This window comes from Lissotriton vulgaris, chromosome 3_1 (genome assembly GCF_964263255.1).
Source record: "Lissotriton vulgaris chromosome 3_1, aLisVul1.2, whole genome shotgun sequence".
Taxonomy (NCBI): Eukaryota; Metazoa; Chordata; class Amphibia; order Caudata; family Salamandridae; genus Lissotriton; species Lissotriton vulgaris.
Window position 1 is genome coordinate 371,090,004 of NC_141689.1, and position 27,982 is coordinate 371,117,985.

Here is a 27,982-nt window from a genome sequence, read left to right on the forward strand (position 1 = left end):
TGAGTCTGATCCAGGGCAGGAAAGAAAGGGACTTGTGCTCTTCAAAGGCATCTCTTCGAAGTCTCCTCACTTCAAAGGCCCAACTGGGTATAAGTACTGTACCTCTGACACCCCCAATTCAGAACACTTCTTGAACTGAGGACATTCTACCAGGAAGAATGACTGCTTTGCTACTGGAGGGGCTGCTACTGTGCTGAACTGCTTTGCTATGTTGGCATGCAGCTTGCGCCTTTTTTTCCTGGGAGTGAGGAGGACTGGACCTGCATCGCTTTATACCAGAACCAAAGTATCTCCAAGAGCTTGTTGCCTTGCCTCCTGTTTCTGAAGTCTCAGGGTTACCCAAGACATCTCTTTTCTTTTTTTTATTTCTGTAATTTTTTATTGTAAAAAAATATATATTTACATGGAGCATAACAAATACATGGGTGGAGGAAGACAAGGAAGAAAAAGAAACGCCCAGGGGGGGGGGGGGGGGGGGTCTTCTTCGCTTTCAGCTTCCAGTCTTATTGGAGTTAGTCCGATTTCCAGTCGTTCGAGCTTGACTTTGTCGTTTGGGTCCTCCGTCCCCTTGTCTTGCATTGATTGTCATTCTTGGTCCCCACGCCCGAACGTATGCAGTATGCAGGAGAGATAGAGAGAGAAAGGAGCAGCAAGATGCGAACAGCACCTGGACTTGGTAAGCTGTGAGATCTGCTCTAACAAGTGGGGCCAATCCAGTCCTAGGCCTTTGGAAGTGAGCATAAAGTGCTGCATCTGCCAGAACCCATGCATTGTCCTTATTGCGCTTATCAAAACCGTTGCATCTCCACCATTGCCCTTGGGACTGCTGAATGGCCTCCAGAACCACATCATCTGAAACAACAAATCACCACCACTAAGTGGAGATCAATGCATTACCTCTATAACATAGAGAAACCTGGTGCATCGCATTCAGAACCGCCACATATCTGAGCGCTGGGGATGCTCAGACGTGGGTCCCAGGCACTCCACACCACTGGAGTCAAGCTAGCCGGGCTGATGAGAGGTGTTACCTCGAAACCGGTCCGGTCCTCGGATGCTTGATTCCGTTTTGGGAAGGACATGGTTTTTGTAGTTCGGACTGGACTGTTCCCATGGGGCACAGGGTCAGAGCTGATTTGCATATCGCCATTGTCTAACCCAGGGTGGTGTGGAGTGCAAAAAAACGATGGATTTGGGCCCAGATCTTTGGACTGGGGTGAATGTGTGACACTGATCCACATTCGGTCCATCACCTGTTTTGTTTGCAATACCGCCATAAGTGCGCTGGGGATGCTCAGACGTGGGTTCCGGGCACTCCACACCACTGGAGTCAAGCTAGCCGGGCTGATGAGAGGTGTTACCTCGAAACCGGTCCGGTCCTCGGATGCTTGATTCCGTTCTGGGAAGGACATGGCTTTTGTAGTTCGGACTGTACTGTTCCCATGGGGCACAGGGTCAGAGCTGATTTGCATATCGCCATTGTCTAACCCAGGGTGGTGTGGAGTGCAAAAAAACGATGGATTTGGGCCCAGATCTTTGGACTGGGGTGAATGTGTGACATTGATCCACATTCGGTCCATCACCTGTTTTGTTTGCAATACCGACATATCTGAACCAGCACATCAATCATGGAACCGGCTCATCACTGCCAATCCATGGAGAAACCCAGCGCATAACTTCAATTGTGTAGGGATAACCGATACATCTAATTTCTTGCATCCCGGATCAGGGTACTTTTGCTCAGCGGGCCCTTCTTGGGTACAGAATATGGCACCCGCTAAATTCAGTCTGCCTGAACCCATGACTTTGTCCCAGTCCAGCGCAACCAATTAACTCTTTAAGTGTTTACTGCGCTACTTTTGAATTCAATCTTTAAAGAGTCATATCTCAACTTCTACTGATGAGATGTTTGTTACTTTGATCTTGTTTAGTTACAAAATTATTGTCTATAATTCTAAACTGATGTGAAGTCTTTTGCAGTGTTTTCACTATGTTACTGTTGTATGTGTTTCACAAATAAGTTACACATTGGCTCTTAATTTAAGCCTTACTGCTCTGTGCCCAGGTATTACAGGGTGAGAACCGGGTATTTTAAAGTGCCATACTGACTTACCCTGACTAGGATTATGGTTCCTGCTTGGACAGGATGCATACCTCTGCCAACCATAAATCCAACTTTTAACACTCTTTATCACTGCTGGTAAAGGTTTCTTATGGCCTGTAAGCTAGGGAAGGCATATGTCCCCATCTAGGCAAGGGCACTCATTGGAAATGCAGTTGTTGTTGAAAGAAACTAGGACATCACTTTTTTTTTCTGACACTCCCTCAACATAGTTTCCAAACACTGTGTCACAGGAGATAGCGATTAAGCAAGCTTTGTAGAAGTATTGATATACATAGATCAGTTCCATGGCCAACAAGGAGGCCTTAAGCTCTAGGCCCCCGCTCATTGGTGGCCATAATTCAAAATCAATCCTCAGCAGACCTGTCTTCCTGTTTTCTTCCCCTATTAATATTGATTTAAACATTCTATATTGGGAGTGAACCCCCTGGATGAGAGCTTACTTATATACAAAAATGTGCTAGAGACCCTGCATTCGTATTTTATTATTATTATTGACTTACATTGCATCATTTTGGGAATAAGAAGCATCTGCTACAAACAGTAAAAATCTAACCAGATTAACAAAATAGGTAAATCTTCCGTTCTTCAATGGCAGCTTAAAAAAGCAAAATTGGTATTCTCCTAAGCTAAATAGGAAAAATCATTACTCAATTTTGATTGAGAAACCCAGGCTTGCAGAGAAAAACAGGATCATAATATCGTAATGGGTCTGTAAGGGGTGCATTGACATGAAAGATAACAAGGTCCTGTGTTCTAGAAGGCTGGATTGGCTAGGAATAGCCTTCGGTAGTGAATTCTGTGCTTCCCTACACTGCAGACATCCACGGCAGCTGCAAAACCCAGACAGCCCCAACAGACAGCAATACCACAGACTCTCTGCACCCCATCGACCATGTCCCCTTGCTAGCCTGGACCAGCATGAGCGTTGATGACACCATCAAGACCATGTGCACAATCCACTTCAGCTCTCTGTCAGACCCATTCCCGCACCACGTCCTCAACAAAGCAAGCAGCCTCATCGCACCCCACCTACGCAACGTCATCAATCTCTCCCTTGAGACCGCGACCTTCCCAGAGAGCTGAAAACACGCTGAGATCAACGCCCTACTAAAAAAAAACAAGGCAGACCCAAAAGACCTCAAGAACTTCCGTCCCATCTCTCTGCTCCCCTTCCCGACCAAGGTCATTGGGAAAATCATTAAAAGACAACTAACCCGATACCTCGAAGAGAACAGAATCCTGGACCCTTCCCAGTCAGGGTTCTGCAGCAACCACAGCTCCGAGACCACCCTCATCGCCACCACCGACGACATCAGGACCCTGCTAGACAACGGGGAGACTGCATCACTCATCCTCCTAGAACACTCCGCCGCCTCGACACCATCTGCCACCGCACACTACGCGCACGCCTCCACGCCACAGGGATCAGAGACAAGGCTTTGGAATGGACCACCTCCTTCCTCTCCGGCAGAACCCAGAGTGTCCGCCTCCCCCCGTTCCGTTCCGAAGCCTCCGAGATCATCTGTGGCAGGATCCTCCCTCAGCCTGACACTGTTCAACATTTCCATGGCCCTGCTTGCACACATCACCCGACAGCACGACCTCAACATAATCTCCTACACCGACGACACTCAATTGATCCTCTCCCTCACCAAGGACCCCATCACCGCCAAAGCCAACCTCCATAAAGGAATGAAGGCCGTCACCGACTGGATGAAGATCAGCCGTCTGAGGCTGAACTCGGACAAGACGGAGGTCCTCATCCTCGGCTCCAACCCGTCAGCCTGGGATGACTCCTGGTGGCCAACAGCACTGGGGGCAACCCCGACCCCCACTGACCACGCACGCAACCTGGGAATCAGCCTTGACTCAACTCTCTCAATGACCAAGCAAGTCAACGCCATCTCTTCCTCCTGCTCCAACACCCTCCGCATGCTCCGCAAGATCTACAGATGGATTCTGACAGATACAAGAAAGACAGTCACCCAGGCCCTCGTCAGGAGCAGACTCGACTACGGAAACACCCTCTACGCGGAAGCCCCGACCAAGCTCATCAATCAACTACAACGCATCCAAAACGCCTCGGCACGAATAATCCTCGGTATACCAGGACACGGTGACATCACCCCCACCTGAGAAACCTGCACTGGCTCCCCGTCAACAAGAGGATATCCTTCAAGCTCCTCATCCACGCACACAAGGCACTCCACAAGACAGGCCCAGCCTACCTCAACAGACGACTCTCCTTCTACACCCCCAACCGCCAGCTACGCTCTGCCGAGCTCTCACTCGCCACCGTCCCGCGCATCCAAAGAACAACCACCGGCGGGAGATCCTTCTCCCACCTCGCCATCAAGACATGGAACACCCCCCCTCTGAGCCTACAACAGACCCAAGACCTGCTGCCCTTCAGGAGGACACTAAAGACCTGGCTGTTTGATCAGTAGCGCCCCCCCCCCAGCACATTGAGACCCTCACAGGTATGTAGTGCGCTTAACAAATGACTGATTGATTGAATGACTATCAACCGATGAAGGTTCTGCAAGCCCTGGGAAACTGCTTTAAACTACTCTAGTCTGCAGATTACCATTATTGAAATATTCTGAAGCTGTTGAAGTTTGAAGAAGGAATAATACAGGAGCCTAAGGTAGACTATATTAACAACAGTGTAAGTGAGACAATACAGAGGAACTTTAACTGCAGAAAATTATTATCCCAATTTTCAATTTGAGGGTGAAATGTTAAATTATATCCCTTAGGGCACTAAAAAAGGTTTTGGTCAGCTCATTGATGCTCAATCAAACTGTACGGTCTCAACTCGCTCAAAAGGGGGGGTCTAGGGATAGTCCTTTGCGCTATTGGATCATTTCCAAAGGAGAAGTCAAGGGTCTGAATTCACTGCTGTCAAATAAAGTCCCTGCTTTACAATCCCATTCAGTAGTGCCAAGGGAGGATGATCAGATGTCAAATGGTAGTAGTCCTAGCTCTAATGCAAACATCTCTCTGAGGTCAGGCAATGACACAGATTCCCCTGGCAGCTCATCTATCTGTGCGGTCGCATCTGGTGCTAATGCTCTGGACCAGACTAACCATGCTGACATATCAGATGCCAGAGAACTCTCTTGCCAACAATTCTCCAATTTCTTCATGTTCAGCGGACAGAGAAACTGGACCACTACGCGCAGGTTAAGGCAAACAATGTAGCTATGAATCAGGCTCTTTCGAAAGACACCAGCAGGGTAGCCTTACTTACATCTGAGGTAGCAGAGGTTCAACAGTGGGTGGCAGGGCAGAAAAAGTCGTATCAAAAACGGTCAAAACAATCAAGGAGCAGGAAAGTCAATTGGTGTCTGTTCAGAGCAAAAATTGAAGATCTGGAAAATAGACAGCGGCAAAATAACTTAAGACTTTTTGGCATATCTGAGGGGAAAGAAGGCTGCTATTCCAAAGCTTTTGTTGGCCAACATACTTCAGCAGGCAATTCCGGAGCTATCAGACTGGGATATGGATTTTCAAATTCAGCGGGCTCATGGATTACCTTTAGTTATGATGCAAGTGGCTCAGTCCTAATTCTTGCCCTACTGTCCTATTCTTATTCCCATTGGTAACTTTTTGCTGAGTAAAGCAATTTGTTATAAAAGCCCACCCTGCGGCCATCAATTGATTCTCTGTACATTTTCGTTTCATCAGACTTATGCAAAGCTACAATGAATCGACGCTGGAAGATGCGTTAGTTAATAGATCCGCTAAAGGCAGTGTGGGCCAAGGTGTTTCTACAAGAACCATAACAACTTAAGGTCATTAAAGATGGATGGCTACAAGTATTCCATTCCGATTCGGAGGCCTCTAAAGCTGTGAGTCAGTGGCATTAGTGTCATGGCTCTTTGGGTAGGGCTCCAAATTAATAACCTTTTTTGCTTGTCACTTAATGAGAAAATACTTTGGACATCAACTCTTAAGGGCCAATATGGTAGAACTAATGGGACTGTTTAGTATCTTCACTGAGGCGGGTGTAGAGGTAGGGGGTGTGCTCACAGATGGCATCCAGGTGAGAGCAAAAGGGGTGGTTGATTCCTTTTCTAGGCACAGCAGAGGGGACCATCCTTGAGAAGAGGTCTGGGGGTTATGGGAGTGTAATGGCTGGATTTTCTGAGTAGGTGGGATCAGCCCCCAGGGGCCCCTCCAACCCAGCCAGAACGTACTCACCTTCCCTCCTCAGGACCGCCTATCCAGGCACCTGGTACCTACCTGAGGATGGGGAACTCGCAATATACAAGCTCATATTATTAAGAACACCACTAAATCTATAGGGATACTAAGAATACTCACTGATTACTAGAGATATCCATACCCTACACCACACTTATTTACATCAGTTGGTCTCGCGGCTACCCTGACTCAGACCGTTCTACCCTAGGGCAGATATGACACACAATCCGGTGCGTCTACACACGGGCCTGCAGAACCCAATGCTCCCTTTTCCAAACTGTTCGCAATCCTGCGAAACTACACACTAGTTCGACTACCTAGTGCTCTCATTTACTCAAGCCACAATCCAGTGGGTATCCACACTGATCTCATACTCAGTGCTCTCATTAACGCCGCATATCAACGACGACCACATTCCTATGAACACCTATACATATATATATATATATATTGGGAAGTCTCTTCACTAAGGGTCTGCTACTACAATAATATTATGGGATGGTGTACTAACTTAGTCCCTTGGTTGCAAGTCTCCTCTCTCCCTCACTATTACTTACCTGATCAGGGGTAGCATCTGTTCAAACAGTAATACCTACCAGGAGTGATTACCCTCACTGTATGGGGATAAAGATATACACACTATGTGACTGAGTTATTTCTTGATTTAAGCGCTCCTACCCCCCTTTTGATCCATCAGTGGCTCAACAGCAACTGGCTTGAAGCCAGGATAACTTTATCATAAAAGAACTCATGCACACTAATTCACTAATTAATGGGGTCATTTATTTAATCAATAATAAAACATACATATACAAAACTATGGGGGGGTCTCTATAACTAGCAGTAACTTTAACACACCGCTGAAAGAGAAGGATTAAACATAACAGGAACACTCCGCTGAAAGGGAAAAGATTAGACATAAAGTGTAAGTGTAACTAATTCAGACTACCTCACCTATTAGAAGGAAGATTTCTCTCTCTGCCTCTGGTGGGATTAGGGCTCTCTCTCTGCCTCTGGTGGGATTAGGGCTCTCTCTGTCTCTCCCTCCTTCACCACATCACCACGCCTCTGGTTCAGTTGCTCCAGCTGACAGCCTTCTTTGATGCTCTCTGCACTGCTTTCTCTCTCCTCATCTTCAGCAATCGTCTGCCTTCTTTCTCCATTCAAGAACTGCACTCTATTCTGCAGCTCCAGCAGACATCCTCTCTCTCTCTCTCTGCAAGCTGTTCTGAGCTCCAAGCTGTTCTGAGCTCCCAGCAGTTCTGTGCTCCAAGCTGTTCTGAGCACCACGCTGAACTGCACACCACGCTGGACTGACCTCCAAACTGAACTGAACACCAAACTGAACTGAACTGAACACTCCTCCTCTCCTGTAGCTCACTAATATGGAAGCTTGTCCTTTCATGGAAAGTTACGGCCAGTAACCTGCCGCCCACCAAATTCTTGTACCTCCCCGTACCAAGGACACGTTCCCAGCTGGCCAGCCTGAAGTTGTGTCTTCGGAGTGGGGAAAAATACATTCCTTCGATAAGGGCCAGCCTGAACCGGTTCTCTCCAAGCGAACAACAGCCTTAACTATAAACTTTGCCTTCGCCCTGAAAAGCCTCTCAGCTTCATCAAGATGGAGTCCCTCTAGCTCTAGGCCTGTAGGCCTGAAAGGGGTGAAATGCTCCTTAGCTCTATCAGAATACCTACATAAACCATACCAATGTGTCTAATATGTCAAAGCCAATAGGCAATAGACAGGTTAAAGTCAAGAATAAAGGCATATTAAGCAGCTATCCTCTTCTAGGTCTGGAAAAAGGGCTTAAAAGGGCCAACACAGGCTAAGAATACCTATACTAGATGCAAGCAAGACTAATGATCTATATCACTGCTAAACAAAGCCAAAAACTCTGCCATTACATTGCACCCTTAGATCCTTATCTTGCGAGCATCAGTAAACAACAACAACCATCTAAACAAACATCAACATAATCTATCCAACATAGGCTAAGAATACATATCCTAGATGTGAGCAAGATTAAGATCTATATCACTGCTAAATATCTCTGCCATCCACCCTTAGATCCTTATCTTGCGAACATCTTACAAACAATAACATCTAGATAAACAAACATCAACACAATCTATCAACAAATCAAAACCTAAAAAACTCCCTAAAAACAATGACAACTCAAGGAAATTCCACCTGAAACTCAATTGTAGGTAATAGAAACCTAAAAACAAATCAAAGCACCCTTGACTTGAATGCTGAAACATATCTGAGATTGGATCTGATAACAACAGAAACTAACCAAAGCATCCTCAAACTAAATGTGCCTCAACTTCTAATGATAACTGGTGAAATCTAGTGATATAGGGACTTATGTGTTGAATGAAAACAGCAAGGGGCCTAAATGGGGCCTACTTCGGACAACTTAAGCCTAAATGAGGCCTACCTACTATTGTCAACTTAAGAACTAAATGTGTTTCAACTCCTAATGAGAAAACAACAAAGGGCCTAAATGAGCCCTACGTACTATAGGCAACTTAAGCTAATGATGACTCATGAAACTATTGGTGTAGGGGCTTGTTTGTGGGTGAAATCTGAGAAGTACAGTTTCAAGGTCTGGGCAAACATTAATACATAATCATACTAAAAGACACACCACCCAGAACAATCCAAATTTTAAGGTAACCACCCTTTGATCAATCAAGGTGAAAATGCAAGAACAGTAAAAAAAAAACAACCCCATTTCTACAAGATAGCTGGTGTAACATCAATCTTAGAACAACAAAACAACCATTTTACATCATACTGTGGAACACATGTGTGCATCACCATTCAAAAAAGTCCTTCATTGGCAAAAACTGTTTTGAAGAAAACAGAAAAACTATAATAGGTGACATGTTTTTTTCTTTAAAAGTGGGGCCTGCTTGTCCAAGGGATTATTCATCAAATCCTTTTATAATTCTGTCACAAATAAAACATGTTTGTGGGTTTTTTTTTTTTAAAGTGGGGCCTGCTCGTAGTGATGTCAACAAAAAATGCAGGCCAAGGAATTATGTAACTCAGTCCAAATTCTTCAGTGTAGGCCACCACCCTGCATCCTCAGTATCCGGACACTTCCTCCAATGCGGCCATCCATCACCCTTCCGGTCTGGTCTGGTCTGGTTCCATCATCCAAAAACAATAAACTAAAATAAAAACATGAAAGTAAAAAGCTAAAACAAGAAAAGAAGTGGAAGGGGGAGGGACCCACGCACAACCACAACTTCAGCAATCCTAGAAACAAGAGAACAAGTATCATTAATCTTGCAAAATAAAATTTACCATTTAAAAAGCACCCCGGGTGCCTTTCATTATTGAAAAGAAAATATCCTAATTAATTAAAAACATTCAAAATTTAACTCTCAATAATAATTAGCAGGGCCTAACATACCCTAATCCTTACTAAGCCAGCCCCTCCCTTCAGAGCAGGAGCCATGCTACAGTATGAAGCTACTAGAAACACTGCCATATGATGAGCCTCTCTAAACCAGCCCCTCCCTTAAATAAACAAGCCATCCGCGGAAGAAAATTGGATTGTAGCCAATCATAACGAACAGGGACGTGATCGAAACCTGCAGAGCAAAGGAAAAAAAAACTCGTCTGCACAAACCAGCTGGTCTGCCAAGGTCGACAAACAAATACCTTTGCCTGTTCTCATGCCTGATTTGTGCTAACCAACGAAAGCTAGCATTTTAAAAAAAACAATTCTGTTACAGTGTACTGCCAATTAAAAAAGCTCCAGTTTTTAAAAAGACTTTTGTCCAACTAATTCAGCTAAAGGCAAGACATTTAAAATATGGGCACTTATTTAGAAAGGGGCAACTAACTTATGCACACAAGATTATACATTCTGCATTTGGGGAAAAAAAACGAATTAACATGGTCCATTGTCAGCTGCTGAAAGAGAAATAATTTGTAAAACAACATAAAATGCAGATACATTTCAACATTGTATTTACTTTAAGGTTTTGCTGACACATTTATAAAAGCATACATTTTAATTTACATTTGGGAAAATAATAATGTTACATTTTAACATTTTTTTTCTTTCAAAGGCACATGGTTGCCTTCCACTAATTAAAAGCACATGTTACCATGCACTGTCGGGCAAGATTGATTATTCTGAACCTGTGATCATTGCAACCAGCACATTCCTGTCTAGATGGAAACCCTCAAAGAAATAATTAATGAAAACAGCTCCGTAGCGTGCACTCTAACGGGCCATCTTTTTAACATTTCACTCATTTAAAAAAAAAAACACAGCTCTCTCCGTAATCCGACTGGTTGATTTATAACCACATCAGTTCCAAGGCAAACCCACACAAATTCGTAGACGCATTTCAAAAAGAATGTGAAATGAACAGAACCCTTCGCAAAACACAAGATGGTACCTTTCCGTCAAGAAAAAAAAAAGGTCAAAATCAAACCATCAAATAATCCTTAAAATAATCCACTGACTTTTATAGTCAGGTCAGATAACCATGCATGTTGACAGCATGTAAAAAATAAAGACTGCCATCTCAACTCAAGATATTAACCCTTTGGCAGCTCAAGCAGAATCATTTCCCAACGTCTGCAGATACATGGGAAAGTCATGAGCACATTTCTTCACGTTCACAGCTAACACGTACACATATTTTCAAAAACGTTATCCCCAAGCACCCGAGAGAGATCCAGCTCTCTCCTGCCTAACGTAATGATAACATGCCCTGTCCAAGCCATGACCACATGGCGCTATTCACAAGCCATATTTACAAGACAAGCCTTTCACAAACAACATTTCCAAGGCGCAATGCACAAGGAACACAATAGATCAACATGAGAACATGCACCTCACAAGCCACATTAATAAGGCGCTATTCACAAGCCATATTTACAAGGAGCTATATTCAAAGAACTCCACAGATCATATTACAATGAACACATTTCACATTGCACAGCATAAGCAAATGCAGCAAGCAATTCAATGGGCAATTTAAAAGCATTTTTACACACATTTATACAATTGGACCATCACATAGATGTAACTGGCTTCCTCATGTAATGCCATCCTTCAACTCTGACAGTTTAAACACCAAGATGAAAACCATTCCTTACACCCTTAATAAACCAAATGCAATGATGTAATGCAATCTCCTCACGCTGCAACTGTTCAAGCCCATATGTCTAACAGGCTACATAAACTGCAACATTACGCCAGATGGAACCAGCGTTCAGGGCACTCCCTCAGAACACATGGGAAACTCTCTAAGCACATGGCCAGATCACACAGGTTTCGTAAGATGACGACTACGCCAAAATGTAATGGCTGGATTTTCTGAGTAGGTGGGATCAGCCCCCAAGGGCCCCTCCAACCCAGCCAGAACGTACTCACCTTCCCTCCTCAGGACCACCTATCCAGGCACCTGGTACCTACCTGAGGATGGGGAACTCGCAATATACAAGCTCATATTATTAAGAACACCACTAAATCTATAGGGATACTAAGAATACTCACTGATTACTAGAGATATCCATACCCTACACCACACTTATTTACATCAGTTGGTCTCGCGGCCACCCTGACCCAGACTGTTCTACCCTAGGGCAGATATGACACACAATCCGGTGCGTCTACACACGGGCCTGCAGAACCCAATGCTCCCTTTTCCAAACTGTTCGCAATCCTGCGAAATTACACACTAGTTCGACTACCTAGTGCTCTCATTTACTCAAGCCACAATCCAGTGGGTATCCACACTGATCTCATACTCAGTGCTCTCATTAACGCCGCATATCAACGACGACCACATTCCTATGAACACCTATACATATATATATATATATATTGGGAAGTCTCTTCACTAAGGGTCTGCTACTACAATAATATTATGGGATGGTGTACTAACTTAGTCCCTTGGTTGCAAGTCTCCTCTCTCCCTCACTATTACTTACCTGATCAGGGGTAGCATCTGTTCAAACAGTAATACCTACCAGGAGTGATTACCCTCACTGTATGGGGATAAAGATATACACACTATGTGACTGAGTTATGTCTTGATTTAAGCGCTCCTACCCCCCTTTTGATCCATCAGTGGCTCAACAGCAACTGGCTTGAAGCCAGGATAACTTTATCATAAAAGAACTCATGCACACTAATTCACTAATTAATGGGGTCATTTATTTAATCAATAATAAAACATACATATACAAAACTATGGGGGGGTCTCTATAACTAGCAGTAACTTTAACACACCGCTGAAAGAGAAGGATTAAACATAACAGGAACACTCCGCTGAAAGGGAAAAGATTAGACATAAAGTGTAAGTGTAACTAATTCAGACTACCTCACCTATTAGAAGGAAGATTTCTCTCTCTGCCTCTGGTGGGATTAGGGCTCTCTCTCTGCCTCTGGTGGGATTAGGGCTCTCTCTGTCTCTCCCTCCTTCACCACATCACCACGCCTCTGGTTCAGTTGCTCCAGCTGACAGCCTTCTTTGATGCTCTCTGCACTGCTTTCTCTCTCCTCATCTTCAGCAATCGTCTGCCTTCTTTCTCCATTCAAGAACTGCACTCTATTCTGCAGCTCCAGCAGACATCCTCTCTCTCTCTGCAAGCTGTTCTGAGCTCCAAGCTGTTCTGAGCTCCCAGCAGTTCTGTGCTCCAAGCTGTTCTGAGCACCACGCTGAACTGCACACCACGCTGGACTGACCTCCAAACTGAACTGAACACCAAACTGAACTGAACTGAACACTCCTCCTCTCCTGTAGCTCACTAATATGGAAGCTTGTCCTTTCATGGAAAGTTACGGCCAGTAACCTGCCGCCCACCAAATTCTTGTACCTCCCCGTACCAAGGACACGTTCCCAGCTGGCCAGCCTGAAGTTGTGTCTTCGGAGTGGGGAAAAATACATTCCTTCGATAAGGGCCAGCCTGAACCGGTTCTCTCCAAGCGAACAACAGCCTTAACTATAAACTTTGCCTTCGCCCTGAAAAGCCTCTCAGCTTCATCAAGATGGAGTCCCTCTAGCTCTAGGCCTGTAGGCCTGAAAGGGGTGAAATGCTCCTTAGCTCTATCAGAATACCTACATAAACCATACCAATGTGTCTAATATGTCAAAGCCAATAGGCAATAGACAGGTTAAAGTCAAGAATAAAGGCATATTAAGCAGCTATCCTCTTCTAGGTCTGGAAAAAGGGCTTAAAAGGGCCAACACAGGCTAAGAATACCTATACTAGATGCGAGCAAGACTAATGATCTATATCACTGCTAAACAAAGCCAAAAACTCTGCCATTACAGGGAGGCATGGAGGTCTTTTGTGTTAACACAATTATATACTATGGGGGTGGGTCTGAGGTGGTTTTAAGAGTCAGCATGCAGAATATATTATAAACTTGGTGCTAGGGAGACAATTTGATACCAAAGAAAGGGACGGGTCTGCGAACTTTAGAATAACACAATGTTTAGCTTGAAATTAATGCGTTGGAATGTCGCTGGGTTAAACCAAGCTAGCAAGCGGCAGTTAGTACGAGAGGAACTTGCAGTTTATAACCACACATATTGGCTATAACTGAAACCCACTTAGTGTACAAAGACCGGCAAGTCTTAAGCCAATTGGGGTATGACAGTATAATTTGTTCATCTCAAACAGTGTCCATACGCGAAGTGGCTATAAGGAAGTCTAAGAGCTTGGCAGTCAGAATTATCAGGATCTCCACAGATAGCAGGGGAAGGTGGGTTATAGTTAAGTTAGCAATTAATAGCCAGAAATATATTATTTGTGTTGTCTATGGCCCCAATCTGGATGACCTGGTTGAATTGATTTTTTAAGTATCGAATTGCTTGATTGGTCCAGAGATTTGATCGAAATGGGAACCATTTAACTGTGTTATGGATTACATTATTCACTCTGGGAATCACTGTGGATGACCATGGGTGCACTTAGGCTAGGTGATACATTTAGAGCACTAGTGCAGACATGTTATAAGAATGTGACAGCTAAAGTCTTGACGGGTTGTAAGTCCTCAAGCTTATTTTCAATATATAGGGGTACGCTCCAGGGGTATACACTTTCCCCACTGTTGTTCTCTGTCTATATAGAACCTTACATAAGACATTTAACATTGAACAGGAGCATACAGCCGGTAAGATTAAATGTCATTTCAACTGAAAATAACTGTGTATAAAGATGATATTGCAGTCTTTGTTATTAACCCGAGTGGAGCTATCGATCTTATATCTAAGGAGCCAGAACAATTTGGTGCATTCTTAATTTATCTAAAATTTAATTTATCTAAAATACAGATAATCCTTAATTTTAAAACACCTACCCCACTAATAGGATTTATTGACACAGCCATCGATCTTGGCATACAGTTGTGCAGCCATGTGGAAAACATTATTGCAATTAATTATAAGCCCCTCCTAAAAACGGTAATTTCTAAATTGCAGCAATGGCCTTGGCTCCACTTAAGTATCTTTGGGCACTGTAATATCATTAAAATTAATATCATGCCACAGTTTCTTTACTTATTCCACTCTATAAGCATGCAGGTTCCTGATTTCTGTTTTAAACGTCTTGAAGGGGCAGTCAGCAGTTTTATATGGGGTCATAGGAAGGTCAGACGAGCTATTTGTTTTATGAAATGACCTTATATACAGGGAGGATTCGAGCTGCAGGATTTTAAGCTATACTTTTGGGCTTCATTTATTGGCCGTGTTTATTAATTGGGAATAAACCTGGCCTGGTTGCAATTGGGTACCAAATGGCACTGGGTTTCGACATTAGGTACAACATGCATAAATTAGTTCACCCTAACCATCTTAAGAGGGTCAGATTTAAGGTGATAAGATATGTGGTTCAGATCTGGGGTGAAATATGTACTAAATTTTCTATGCCAGCAGTCCTCTCTTTTTTGCTCCATTGTGGGGCAATCCATCATTCCCGGACATATTTCATGACCGCATAGGGCAAGTTTGGGGAAATCTGGGTGTACATATTTTGAGTCAGCTATATGGCACACAGGGTTTTACGACATTTGCTTCACTTCAGGAAACAAATGGGCTCCCACAGCATTCTTTTTTTCAAGTAATTGCAGGTGAGGGATTATCACTTACACAGGTGAGAGTAGAATAACGATCAAGAAATGTCTACAATTCTTGCATATCTGTATCAACCTCTAAGAGGGCCAGGCCAAACCAATATAAGCATAAAGTATCAGGAATTTATGTCTTATGCCCAGGATGATAGAGTGCAATTGGCGTCAAGGTGGAGCTGGCACCTTGTGACTGTAGTGACGGTATCCGAAATACAGGATGTCCTTGCAACACTAGATCAGTCATCAATTTCTGACAGTTAGTATGCTCTATCATACACCTGAGCGTTTTTCTAAGTAGGCATCTTCTGCAAACCCTGCGCTGTCAAACTGCCACAAGTGTCGCCTCCATGCGGCTGACATAGTTTATAGGTTTTCTGAATGTCCTGAGTTAAAGAATTCTGGGATAGCCTACTTCAACTGATATCAGCATAACTGGGGCTTGAAATCCACTTGAAAAGCAAGGAAATACTGATAAGCCCAGGGTAGATCCCAGTCTAAATTCTTTAAACTAAATTATAATAGTTAGTGCATGCTTATATATTGCCAGGGTATGGCTTGATTCCACTCCACCCAGACTAACTGAAGTTTGGGCTATAGTTCATCAAACTTATGAATGTGAAATTGCAGTTGCAAAGCCAGGAGACCCCGCTAAATCAAAAAGGTGGAAAGGATTTGGTCTCATTCGCACTGGATATAGATGCCCTTATCAAGCCTACATGTCATAATCTGAATGTAACTGATTCAAAGTAGCTTTTGAATCTATCCCTCTTAATATCTTCATTTTTTTCTATAATACTTCTCCCTTCCTCCTTTCACAATCTTTAATTTTCTTATACCTTTTTCTTATTTTATTGCGTACCTATATGATGATGTTCTATAAATATACGCCCAACAATGAAGAATCAACGTATTGTTTGCTCTGACTTTTGATGGAAAATGTAATAAAAATTAATTTTAAGAAAAAAGGAATCATAACTTACCTGTAGAAAATGTCCTTCTCCTCCTCCTCTCTACTTGGCAGTTAGACATTTCAGATATGCTAAGCCTGTTTACCAATTTGTGTATCACACAGCCTTCGTGCAAAATGTATCAGATTGAGCTTAGTATTCAGAGATATATTATATGTTAAAATTCCTCCTCTAATTTACTGTCTGACAATTAAATCCTGAACTATGTTTGTCATTAAACCATCAGAAGGGTGTGAATTTACTTAGGTGGGATATTGGGAACATTTCCAATATCCAGTCAATTCATTTTACATAACCTACTGATAAAACTAACTATTTCATAACAACATGAGCTTGGTAAAAGTCAGGAATTGAAAGATAGATAATCATTATATAACTCTTTTTGGCCACACTCCAATAATTGCTCATATTTGAAAAGATTATCTATTTCAATACACGAATCACCTTTCACACACTGTGAAATGTAAAGAGAGAATCATGAGTAACCCTGCATGCCACCAAGTTCTCCATATTTCATCCACTGACAATATTATTTGCCTTCACTTATTGCCCAAAACAAAACAATGAACCTTACTGAAAATGCCTAGGTCTCCTGTGGTGACAATGTACATGGGAGCAAGAGCTTGTGCAGGAAACCTGCTAGTGACACTCAGATGTTATTAAATTATATTGAGAACAAAAATATTGCAATACACAAACATTGGGAAAAAATACCAGAAATCAAATTATTGTAATTACAATCATTGGGCCTGATTCACAAATGGTAAACGTACAATTTTGTGTAAATTTGTGGTTGTTTGCTGTTTGCAAAGGAATTAACTAGTAGTATCTTTACCAGTGCAGATTCTCTGCCCATAAAAAGATAGGAGGAATATCCTATCTTTTTACGTGTGGAAACTACGCACTTATAATGATACAACTAGTAAATCCCTTTGTGAATACCAAACAATCGTAAACTTAAGTTTACCTTTGTGAATCAAGCCCTTTGTTTGTGAGCTATAAAAATATTGTAAAACAAAATTAGAGGACCAGAATATCATCAAAACCAGGTAAGTCTATTGAATTTACTTTATATAGCATTATATTTAAGTTAAGAAATGAAAGTTTAAAATATTAACATCATTAACTAATAAAAATAAATAAATAAATCAAATAACATTAAAAAAGAATGATATAATAAAAATATATAATTTAAAAAAGGTAAACCATTATTTAAGGAATAATAAATATAAATCACATTAAAATAATAATACTAAAAACAATAAAAATATGACTATTATATATATATATATATATATATATATATATATATATATATATATATATATATATATATATATATATATATATATATATATATATATATTACCTACTGGCGGTCGCCAGTAGGTAATTATAGTTAGGATTTCATTTCATTTCATTTCATGAAGCTTTATTCGGTACATCAAAACAATGGCCATAAAAGCACACAGACAAAATGTATTACGATATAACAAATACAGGTTAAAAAGACGAATGGTTTAAAATATCATACTTTTCCTAGACTGAATAGATTTACATATAAAAGTAGTAGTATAAAAACATTTGTCCACAGAGTTCATATTATAAATCAACTTCATTGCGTCTTCCACATTAAAAATACCATACTTTACAAACAAAGGTTTTAAGTAAACAACCCTGAGATTCAAAAATAGCGTGCATATTAGCATAAAGTCCAGGGTGCTCTGTTTTGAGTGCCCATCACATGGGCAAGGGCCAACAGGATGCTTTTTTGGGTGGGGGAAGGCCACCAGGACATGGGCCGTTCCAAATCTAAGTCTCGTTAAGACAAATCTATGGGCTGGTCTAGTTACCAGGCTCAAGTACTGTTGGAAGACTTCACTTTCAATGTATTTATTATAAAGATGAACTGTATTAAGGCAACCATTCGCTACTTGGCGTTTTTGAGCTCTATACAACATAAAAATATTTTTCATATCCTGTTTGCGATATTTCCAGCAGAACATGGGTCTGTCAATATGTTGAGCCCATAGATGATCTGAAAACTGTCTACGACATACTTAAGCCAAGGTATCTTGGTCCAATTATCCAGGTCTAGGCAGTCCTTAATGGCAAGTTGATTAAAAACTGTCTCTTCCTTACACCATATATCTCGACAAAGCATCAGGGGCCTTAATGAAATGAAATGCGTATTGCATTTTAGCGGAAGGACAGACTCGTAAACCGCGGTCACGTACTCGTGATTTCTAATTTCGGGACATTGCAGGAATGAGAGAATTAGATAACAGAAATTGTTGAGTAGGGAAGTATCTTTAGACTATTGATTTCATGATTGCAGGACATCTTTGGACTATTTTCGTCATGGATTTTGATTATTAGGCTCTCCCCTAGCTTGAGTGGACGAGGAATACAGTGGCTAGTGTGTTATTATTTCGAGAAACGTAATACCTGAAACTCTTGGAATTTGAGTTTGAAACCCTGATGAAGTCAACCGGCACATATCAGTGCATGACGAAACACGTGTTGGCTGCCTTTTTGCAAAAATTGATGATCTTGATTTGAAAAAACGCTTTTTCTTGAAACCATTTGACATTTATTCTAAATAAAAAATACTGGATACCTTTACTGTTGGATCATCTATACAAGGAAATTTGGGAAGAAACTAATTTCTTGAGAACGACGAAAAGGACTGATTGGTGAAAAGAGACATTATTTTGGATGTACCTATTGTTAAAATAATTGGTTACTAATATCAATATATTAATTATCAAGTGCTCAGGGAGGATTCACTTTATAATTAGTAAAAGTGATACGTTCCTTTTATATGTATGCATAGTTTGAATCATTTGATCATAGGTTGAGATATAATTTGAACATGGTTTCTGGTTTGCATTTGGGTATAGTAAATAGCTTTAGTAGTTTCTGACTTGTGAATAATAAAAAGGTAGATATACTAAAATATATGATAGTAAACGTATTAATGATTGTCTGTTCTTATGAAATAGAAGTGGTTGGGGAGTGCTTCTTTAGAAGCGATGTTTTATAAATGTGGGAGGTATAAAAATGAAATGAAAATGTGCAATATATTTTCTGCATGACTTTGTTGACATTAGGAAATTACATGTGATTATAAGTGATACTATTTGTCAGGCTGTGTCCCTGTGCTGGATATTCGTAGGTGTTGAAGTGATCCGGGTTTTACCTGTGCTCAGCTTCACCATACCTTTTGAGACACTTGTCAATTTCTTTATTCCATTTAATGTCTTTAATATAGATATAGCAAAGGGACGGTATATCAAAAGTTTGGGAATTATAACTTTGTTTGCTCTCCCCATCCCCTGCTATACACTCGACAGAGTGTTTAAACAACTTTAGTAACATATAGATGTCTAGCTAGTAAAGGTGGTATAGTTCCAGTGAGATCATTTATAAACCGTGCTATGGGATGGTTTATGTTTTACCCGTCAATTTGCATGTTTGAATACGTTTTGCTGATAAGTGTTCTGGCAGATACCTGTTAAAATTAACCCCGTCTATGGGTATAGTGGCGCTACCGGGAATGGTGGGTGTTTCTGTTTGATTTCGTAGGGTTAAGCAAGGGCCGGTGGGTGTGGGAGAGGTGGGTATGTTGGTGATTAAAACACAGAATTTAGTAATGTACAGATGTTGAGCTACTAAAGGTGATGTAGTACGACTGGGAGTATTTATAAAGCGCCCTATGGCATGGCATATGTTTTACCCGCAAATTTGCATGTTTTAATACGTTTTGCTGATGAGCGTTTCGGGAGACATCTGTTGAAATTAAGCCTCTGTATGGCTATAGTGGCGCTTGTACGTTTGCTGGCGCTCTCTCTCTTATTGCGTAAAGTTAAGCAAGGGCGGGTGTAGAGGTGGTGTAGTGGTACTGCGACAATTTATAAACCGTCTTATGGTATGGTGTATGTTTTAGTTGCAAAATTGCAGGTTTTATTAGCTTTTATTGATGTGCGTTCCGGCACACCCCTGTTGACATTAAGTCTATGTATGGTTATAGTGGCTTTAACAGGAGTGCTGGGGCTCATTTGATTTCGTAAGGTTAAGCAAGGGAAGGGGTGTGGTTGGGGGAGGTGGGTATGTTGCTGATTATAACATGGATATTTGTAACGTGGACATGTGTAGCTAGTAAAGGTACTGTAGTGCCACTGGGTCTATTTGTAAACTGCGCTATGGGATGGTTTATGTTTTACCAGCCAATTTGCATGTTTGAATACTTTTTGGTGATACATGTTCCGGCAGACACCTGTTAAAATGTACCCTGTGTATGGGTATAGTGGCGCTACTAGGAATGGTGGGGGTTTCAGTTTGATTTCAAATGGTTAAGCAAGGGCAGGGGTGGGTGTGGGGTTGATGGGTATGTTTGTGATTAAAACACAGAATTTAGTAAGGTACAGATGTTGCGGTACTAAAGTTGATGTAGTACCACTGGGAGCACTTATAAAGCACCCTATGGCATGGTATATGTTTAAGCCGCAAATTTGCATGTTTTAATTCGCTTTACTGATGTGCATTCCAGGAGACAGTTGTTTAAATTAAGTTCCTGTATTGCTATACTGGCTCTACTAGGTTTGCTCGGGCTCTTTCTTTGATTTTGTAAGGTTAAGGAAGGATGGGAAAAGGGTGGTGTAGTGGAAGTGGGCCCATTTATGAATCGCTTTATGGTAAGGTATGTTTTTCTGGCAAATTCCCATGTTTTAATACCTTTTGGTGATGAGTGTTCCAGCAGACAGCTACACAAATCACACAACATTTCTGAGGATGACAAATCTTTGTGCTGATAGACACTTGCACTGTGGTAGAAGGCTGTCAGCGTTGATAGCAAATTATGAAACTTGGTGCCATTGTAGATTTCAATGGAAGCTTAGACTATTTGTTTGTTACTATGGTGTAGTCACGGTTTTAAGTGGGAAAAATATACTGGGGTGCTCTAAAAGGGGGGCTAACCTCTTAAAGGAGTGTGGGCTATGCAAGTAGGGGCATGGTTCAAATCAAGATAAGTAGCATTGTGTGGTTTAGAAAGTCCCCTCCAATTACCCTATGTTCGGAAAAAACATTCTTTAAAGGATTTTCCTTTCTTGCACAACGTGGCTCACCTAGCATGATGTCTCCACTTCTCAGTACTGAGCAAAATGAGCATGCGTACATTGATGTGCATGCAGTAACTGCAGGAAATAAAAAAGAAATGGACTATGTTTGCGAGAGCCTAAAATAGAGCCCAATAGAGACCCGTTTGGAGGCTCCATGAAAATAACTGCTGGTCCTCAGACACCGCCCAATTAAAGCTCAGCATCCATCCATCTTAAGCACTGCGTCATCCAACCATCTTTTAATTGATGCATACATTCCTACTTATATACATACATATTCCTGCACTTATTTTAAGGATCTATGAGCCCCTATGGTAAGCACTGTTCCATCCATGCAGCCATACGCCTATATATACATAAATACATCCGTCCCAGAACCAATCCTAAGAATCTAACAGCCTACCCGTCTATCCTAAGTACTGGTCTATACATTCATTTATCCTTCCATCCATACATTGATACATCGATCCATCTACCTATCCATTGATCCAGCTGGCCATGCATCCACTCGCCCTTTATTCAACTATGTGTCCTTATTTCCGTGCACCCTCCGCCCTCGATCCTAAATACAGCGTATTATACTCATCGACCCAGCCTCTTAAGGGATCAAAAAGGCTGGCGATAAGCATTGACAGGCAGATGTTATGAAGAACAACAAAGATTGAGTTGCTCTTTGTGGAGCATAGTGCACCACCCTTCTCAGGTGGTGTTTTAAAAAAAGGGTCATCTGGCGAAAGAAATGTAAAGGAGCTTTTCAGTGTAAGACGTTCATTTAGAAACATAATGTTTTGCCCAATTGTATATAGGAACACTGCTTTAAAGTGGCTGTGACTCACAGATAGTGAATTCCTGTCCATTTTTACATTTGAGAGAGGACATCAGAGAGCTAATTTGGGGTGGTGAGAACCTGCAGTTCTAAATTTCCATGTGAAGCACAGTATAGGAATATAAAAGAAATTGCAAAGCTTTTATCTTCATATTAAAGAGGGGCTGTGAGAACTAAGCGAGCCAGGCAAAGTGTATGTTTTCGTAGCACTAAAACAAGACACTGTGTAAGGTCAGAGCAGGGTTGTGCTGGAGTTGCCTGCTTGTGGTCTTCTGCAGAGGCGCAACCAGAGGGAAATTTCGAGGGAGCCTATTTCTTTCAGCAATAGGCAGAGTGGGGATATAGGGGCTGTAAAAAGGGGTCAAATAGAACAGAGTCTCGTTTACAAAAAAGTGGTATTTTGAAGACCTGTGAAGTACTGTGCAGCTCTGTGTGTGTGCCCGCAAAGCTGTTTCAGAGAGTCCGGGGCAATGGGCGTTGAGCACCTGGTGGTCTGTCACCCTACGATGATGTGGGAAATCCTGAGAGAAAGTGGCTCTCTTTAAAGGATTTCCCTTCTCCTACAATGTGACTCACCTGGCATGATGTCTGCACTTCTCAGTAGTGAGCAATGTGCATGCTCTCACAGTCTCACAGTCTCTCACAGTCTCACTGCAGAGTCATATAACATTTTTAAAAACGGACTACCTTTGTGAGGCCAGAAAATAGAGCCCCATAAAGACCCATTTTGAAGCCCCTAAAATAAAGTGCTGGTGCTCAGACCACCACAGACTCCCCCCCCCCCCCACACTTAAAGCTGTGGGTGCAGTGTAATCTTTGATAAGTTGTAGATAAAATTGTTAGGCTAATAATAGTAAATTTCGTGTGTGCCGTTTGGTTGATAATATCATCCTAAGTACATAGATTACAATTTTTAAAAATACTATCTATAAAGTTGTCTGTGGTGGGTTGCAGAGAGAGTGCTGTGGGGTGTTGGGGTGTGGCGGAGAGGTGAAAAGTACGAGGTAGTGCAGTTACATAAAAATTGTAAAGGTGTATGTAAATAATTAAATAAATACTTGCTGTATGTTCTATGGCACTACTTGTCATCCTACTGCTCCCCTGTCGTGCTCCATCACTTTGAAGCACTGGGTCTGGAAGTCGTTAGTATAAGTTTTGTAATTGTATGGTATTATTTTAACATAACGGACAGAAGTAAAAAATAATTGAATCTATTTTTTGTTTTTCAGAAAAATATTTTGTTTGGATTAAAATGTGCAAATGCAAAGAATAAGTGAAAAAATATATATTTGACCAAAAGGAAAGAACTTTAATTAGAAATTAGAGATAAATGTGAGTAGTACAGAAACTGTTTGTTCTAGTAAAAGAACTAGACAACTTGTGAAAGAAATATTACTAACATTTAATGCAAATTTTTCAAGTAAGATGAAGAAGACTTCAATTTCAAATATCAGGAAAAGGAAACATGATAAAGAAACAGTATCTGTTACTCGGAGACAAAAGCAATTTCAAGAGGTTCGTCAGAGACATTTTCAATCTAGAGTGATTCAGGATTTAATGAAAAGATGCTGCAAATATAAAAGGAAAGTGTTGCAATTCAAAGAGAAGCAATGTGTTGAAAGTATAGTGGATACTGATTTCAATTTAAAACAGCAGTTATTCATTCTGATTTTGAAGACAATCAAACTGTTGGATAAAATAGTCAAAGTGTTGAAAGTCAAATGTAGAAAAAAGAGACTTGTGCACAGAACCAATTTTTGCAAAATCTTTAGTGGCCATTGGAAACATATTTCTACTAGTGAGCCTTTTTTAATGTGGAAAGTTACTTCCCGGAAAATAGTTTACCATTTGCATTTGATACTGGAGGTCGTTGCTATGAAGTTCAGGATGGTTGTCCCCTTTCAAAAGAGGAAATGGTTGGTAAAAGTGCAGAAGAGTTAATAGCTGAAGAAGTGCAAGGGAAAGTCCACAAGCTCCTCTGTGTAAGTGGGGTTGTAGTAGTATTTGTAGTATTCAACAGAAATCTATTGATATATTGTGAAATTTGATACGAGAATATACACAGAAAAGTATTAAACAGAAGATTAAGTTGTCACAAGGACTAAGGGCCACATGCATCAACCTATTTAGGAAGTGCAAACGGTGCAAATCGGTAAATTCGGCCATTTGCAATTCCTAAATAGGTTTTTGGGATGCATCATGCATTTTTGGCAAAATCGCTATTTTTAGCGAATTCCAAAAATGCGATTGCTTTTAAGGAATCGCAAATTTGCGATTCCTTAAAAGCAATGCATGATTACTTTTTAAATTGCGAATTCGCAATTAGGGGGTGCAAATTACCACGAGGGTGAACCTCGTGGTAATTTGCGAAAATGTATTAAAATGCTTAAAATTGCATTTTTCAACACTGTCATGTTACAGACACACATGTCCTTAGGACATGTGTGTGTGAAACATGCACTTCAAAATACATTTCAGGGGTGTAGGGGGGGGGAACCCATGGAATGCATTAACATTTTGCGAATTCTAATTTGCAATTTCGCAATTCCCATTGATTCCTATGGGCCTTTTGGCCCATAGGAATCAATGGGAATTGCTAAATCGCAAATTAGAATTCGCATAATATTTGCGATTCAGTAAAAATTGCGATTTTTACAGAATCGCAAATATTATGCGATTTAAATCATGCATCCCATTTTGCGATTCCTTATTTGCGATTCCCTAAAAATCGCAAATAAGGAATCGCAAAGCCGGACTTTGATGCATGTGGCCCTAGATCCATCAATATATTGGTTCAGAAGAGCAGTCCAGAGAAAGTGAAAGTTTGATAATTACAGATTTGGAGTAGATGGGAAAGTGATTAGCATTGGTCAGTTTGAAGAAGAAATTGGAAAGTTTAATGTAGTGTGCTCTGAAATACCAAACTATGGGGTCGATTAGGATCGCGGACGGACTTGAGTCCGTCCGCGACCCCAGAGTATGAGGGAACGTCCGCATGGGCTGCGGCGTTCCCTCATGTGCGATTAGGATGTGACCGCCACCCTGGCGGTCACATCCTGGATATTTAACATTGCGGCGGGTGCTGCTTCAAGCAGCACCCGCCGCAATGTTAAAAGTGCATGTGTAACATTTACATGCACAAAGCGGCAGGCACCGCGCGGTGCCTGCCGCATTGTGCATGTAAATGCTGGGGGGTACCATAGGTACCCCCCATGTGCACCCCCCACCCACCAACACCCTGGGGGCCCGCAACGGGCCCCCAAAATCAAAAGTACACATGCTTTTCCAAGGCGGAAAAACCGCCGCGGAAAAGCATGTTTTTAAATGCTTCCTAATTCGGCCGGCGGTGTCTGATAGACACTGCCAGCCAAATGAGAGCTTTTCCGCCGCGGTTGTAATCCGACCGCGGCGGAAAAGCAGCGGACAGAAACCAAGACCCACCAGCCATCGTAATGTGGCGGTGGGTCTTTGGTGAGCCCGCAATGGATTTTCCGCCTCCTTCGGGCCGGAGGTGGCTTCCGCCGGCCCAGAGGAGGCGGAAAATCCTCCATCCTAATCGGCCCCTTAGTTTGTGTTTGTTGTCGACGTACTCATTATAAAAGTCAAAGTAGGAATATTGGTTTGTATTTGAAAAGTGAAAGTGGATAGAATTTGCAACTTACTTGGTGGAAGGTCGATTTGAGTTAGGTAGTGATCAACGTATATGTAAATATTGTTACAACAAATTAGAAGAGAACAAAATGCCTGCTAGAGCAGTACATAATAACTTTAAATTAGTAGCTATTCTAGAGGAACTGGCAGAATTGAATATATATGAGTTTGTTCTAATTCAATCTGTTCATCCTTTTCAAAATATAATTTGGATGGAGCCTAAAACAGGTGAACTACCACCAACAAACTTGCAAAAAGGGCTGAAAGGAAGAGTGGTGTACTTACCACTCTTCCTTTCAACGTATATTTAAATATTGTTAAAACAAATTAGAAGGTAACAAAATGCCTGCTAGAGCAGTACATAATAACTTGAAATTAGTAGATATTCCGGAGGAACTGACAGAATTGAATATATATGAGTCTGTTCTAATTCAATCTGTTCATTCTTTTCAAACTATAATTCGGATGGAGCCTAAAACAGGTAAACTGCCACCAACAGACTTGCAGAGAGGGCTGAACGGAACAGTGGTGTACTTACCTTTGGATTTTAAGAAATATATTGAAACTATTCCTGGAGAGAAAGAGGAAAATGAGGCAGTAGTCATTCTAGTAACAAAGAGTGGGAAAATATGGCAAGAATTTGTGGATGTTAACAAAGTTGAAAAGGCTACGTTACATCTTATAGAGAGCAATGTTTATTACAAAACTGTAAATGTGGATGAACAGGTAATACGTTCAGAATATTAATCTGAAATTTCAAGTGGTCAAATAGAGAAAGTGGACAAGTCAAAGACTGAAGAGATTTATGAATATTACATAATATGTCCTTTGCATTCAAAAGAAGTAATAGGAAGCAGCATTGACTTATTTGAAATGAAAAAAGCACAGGGAACTCCAATGAGTGTATGGGAGAAAAGCTTGGAAGGTCGTTGTTTTCCACAGCTGTTTCCTACTGGAGAAGGTGGACGGTATGATGATCGACCTGTACGGATTCCAGTTTCAGAATATTGGTCAACATTCTGAATTTCCTAGATTTCGACAGTGCATTCCATACATATTTCACCTTCTGTTTGAAAGTGATCTGTCTTCTCTGTCGTATGCAGTGAACCACATACTTACAACTGGAGTTTATCAATCTCTTCTTTTTGTGAAAGAATTTGTGGAGGAAGTTCAAGAAACAGATGAAAATTTAGAAGCAAGGTTAATCAATTTGATGGCATGTCAACATGGAACAAATGAGTACTGGTATCATCATCATGGAGAACTCAAGTGCATGTTACGGAACTTAGGTACACCAGCTGTGCAGAGTATGCATGGGAAGATTTGCTTGAGTTTCTAAGAGAAGCAAATTTCAATATAAAAAAATGTTGAAATAAAGACTCCTGGTGAACATTGGATCCTGTAAATGTGTGCAGATACTTCAATCATAGGTTTCAAGCTATGATGTCCTTTATCTGCAATAAAAAGAATCCACCTCTTGGAGAAGTTACCGATTTCTTTTGGAGAAAGGAGTATCAAGCAATAGGTGCACCTCATATACATATGCTACTATGGATCAAGGATGCTCTTAAATTTGGAAATGATTCTGATGAAACAGTATTGTCTTTCATCGAACAGTATGTGACATGTGAGATTCCAAGAGAAGAAGGAGATAAAGCTCGAGACAGCAAGTTTTACGTTTCCAAAGTTAGCGTTGTGAAAAGTATTGCAGTAGAAACTACAAGTCTAAAGGAACATTTTGCACCAAATGTCAGTTTGGTTTTCTCAGTCCAGTCATTTCTAAATGAAGGATAAACTCTTTTTTTTCTTCTGTAAGGCAAACAATAACTCGAAAATCTCCAAAGAATACCTACAACTTAAAAAGAACAGAAGTGTCAAAGTATATCAATGATTATAATCCAGGGGGCGCTAGAGGGCGCACAGCAAGATGACCGAACTGATGTGAGGCTCTGCATGACTGGGTAAAC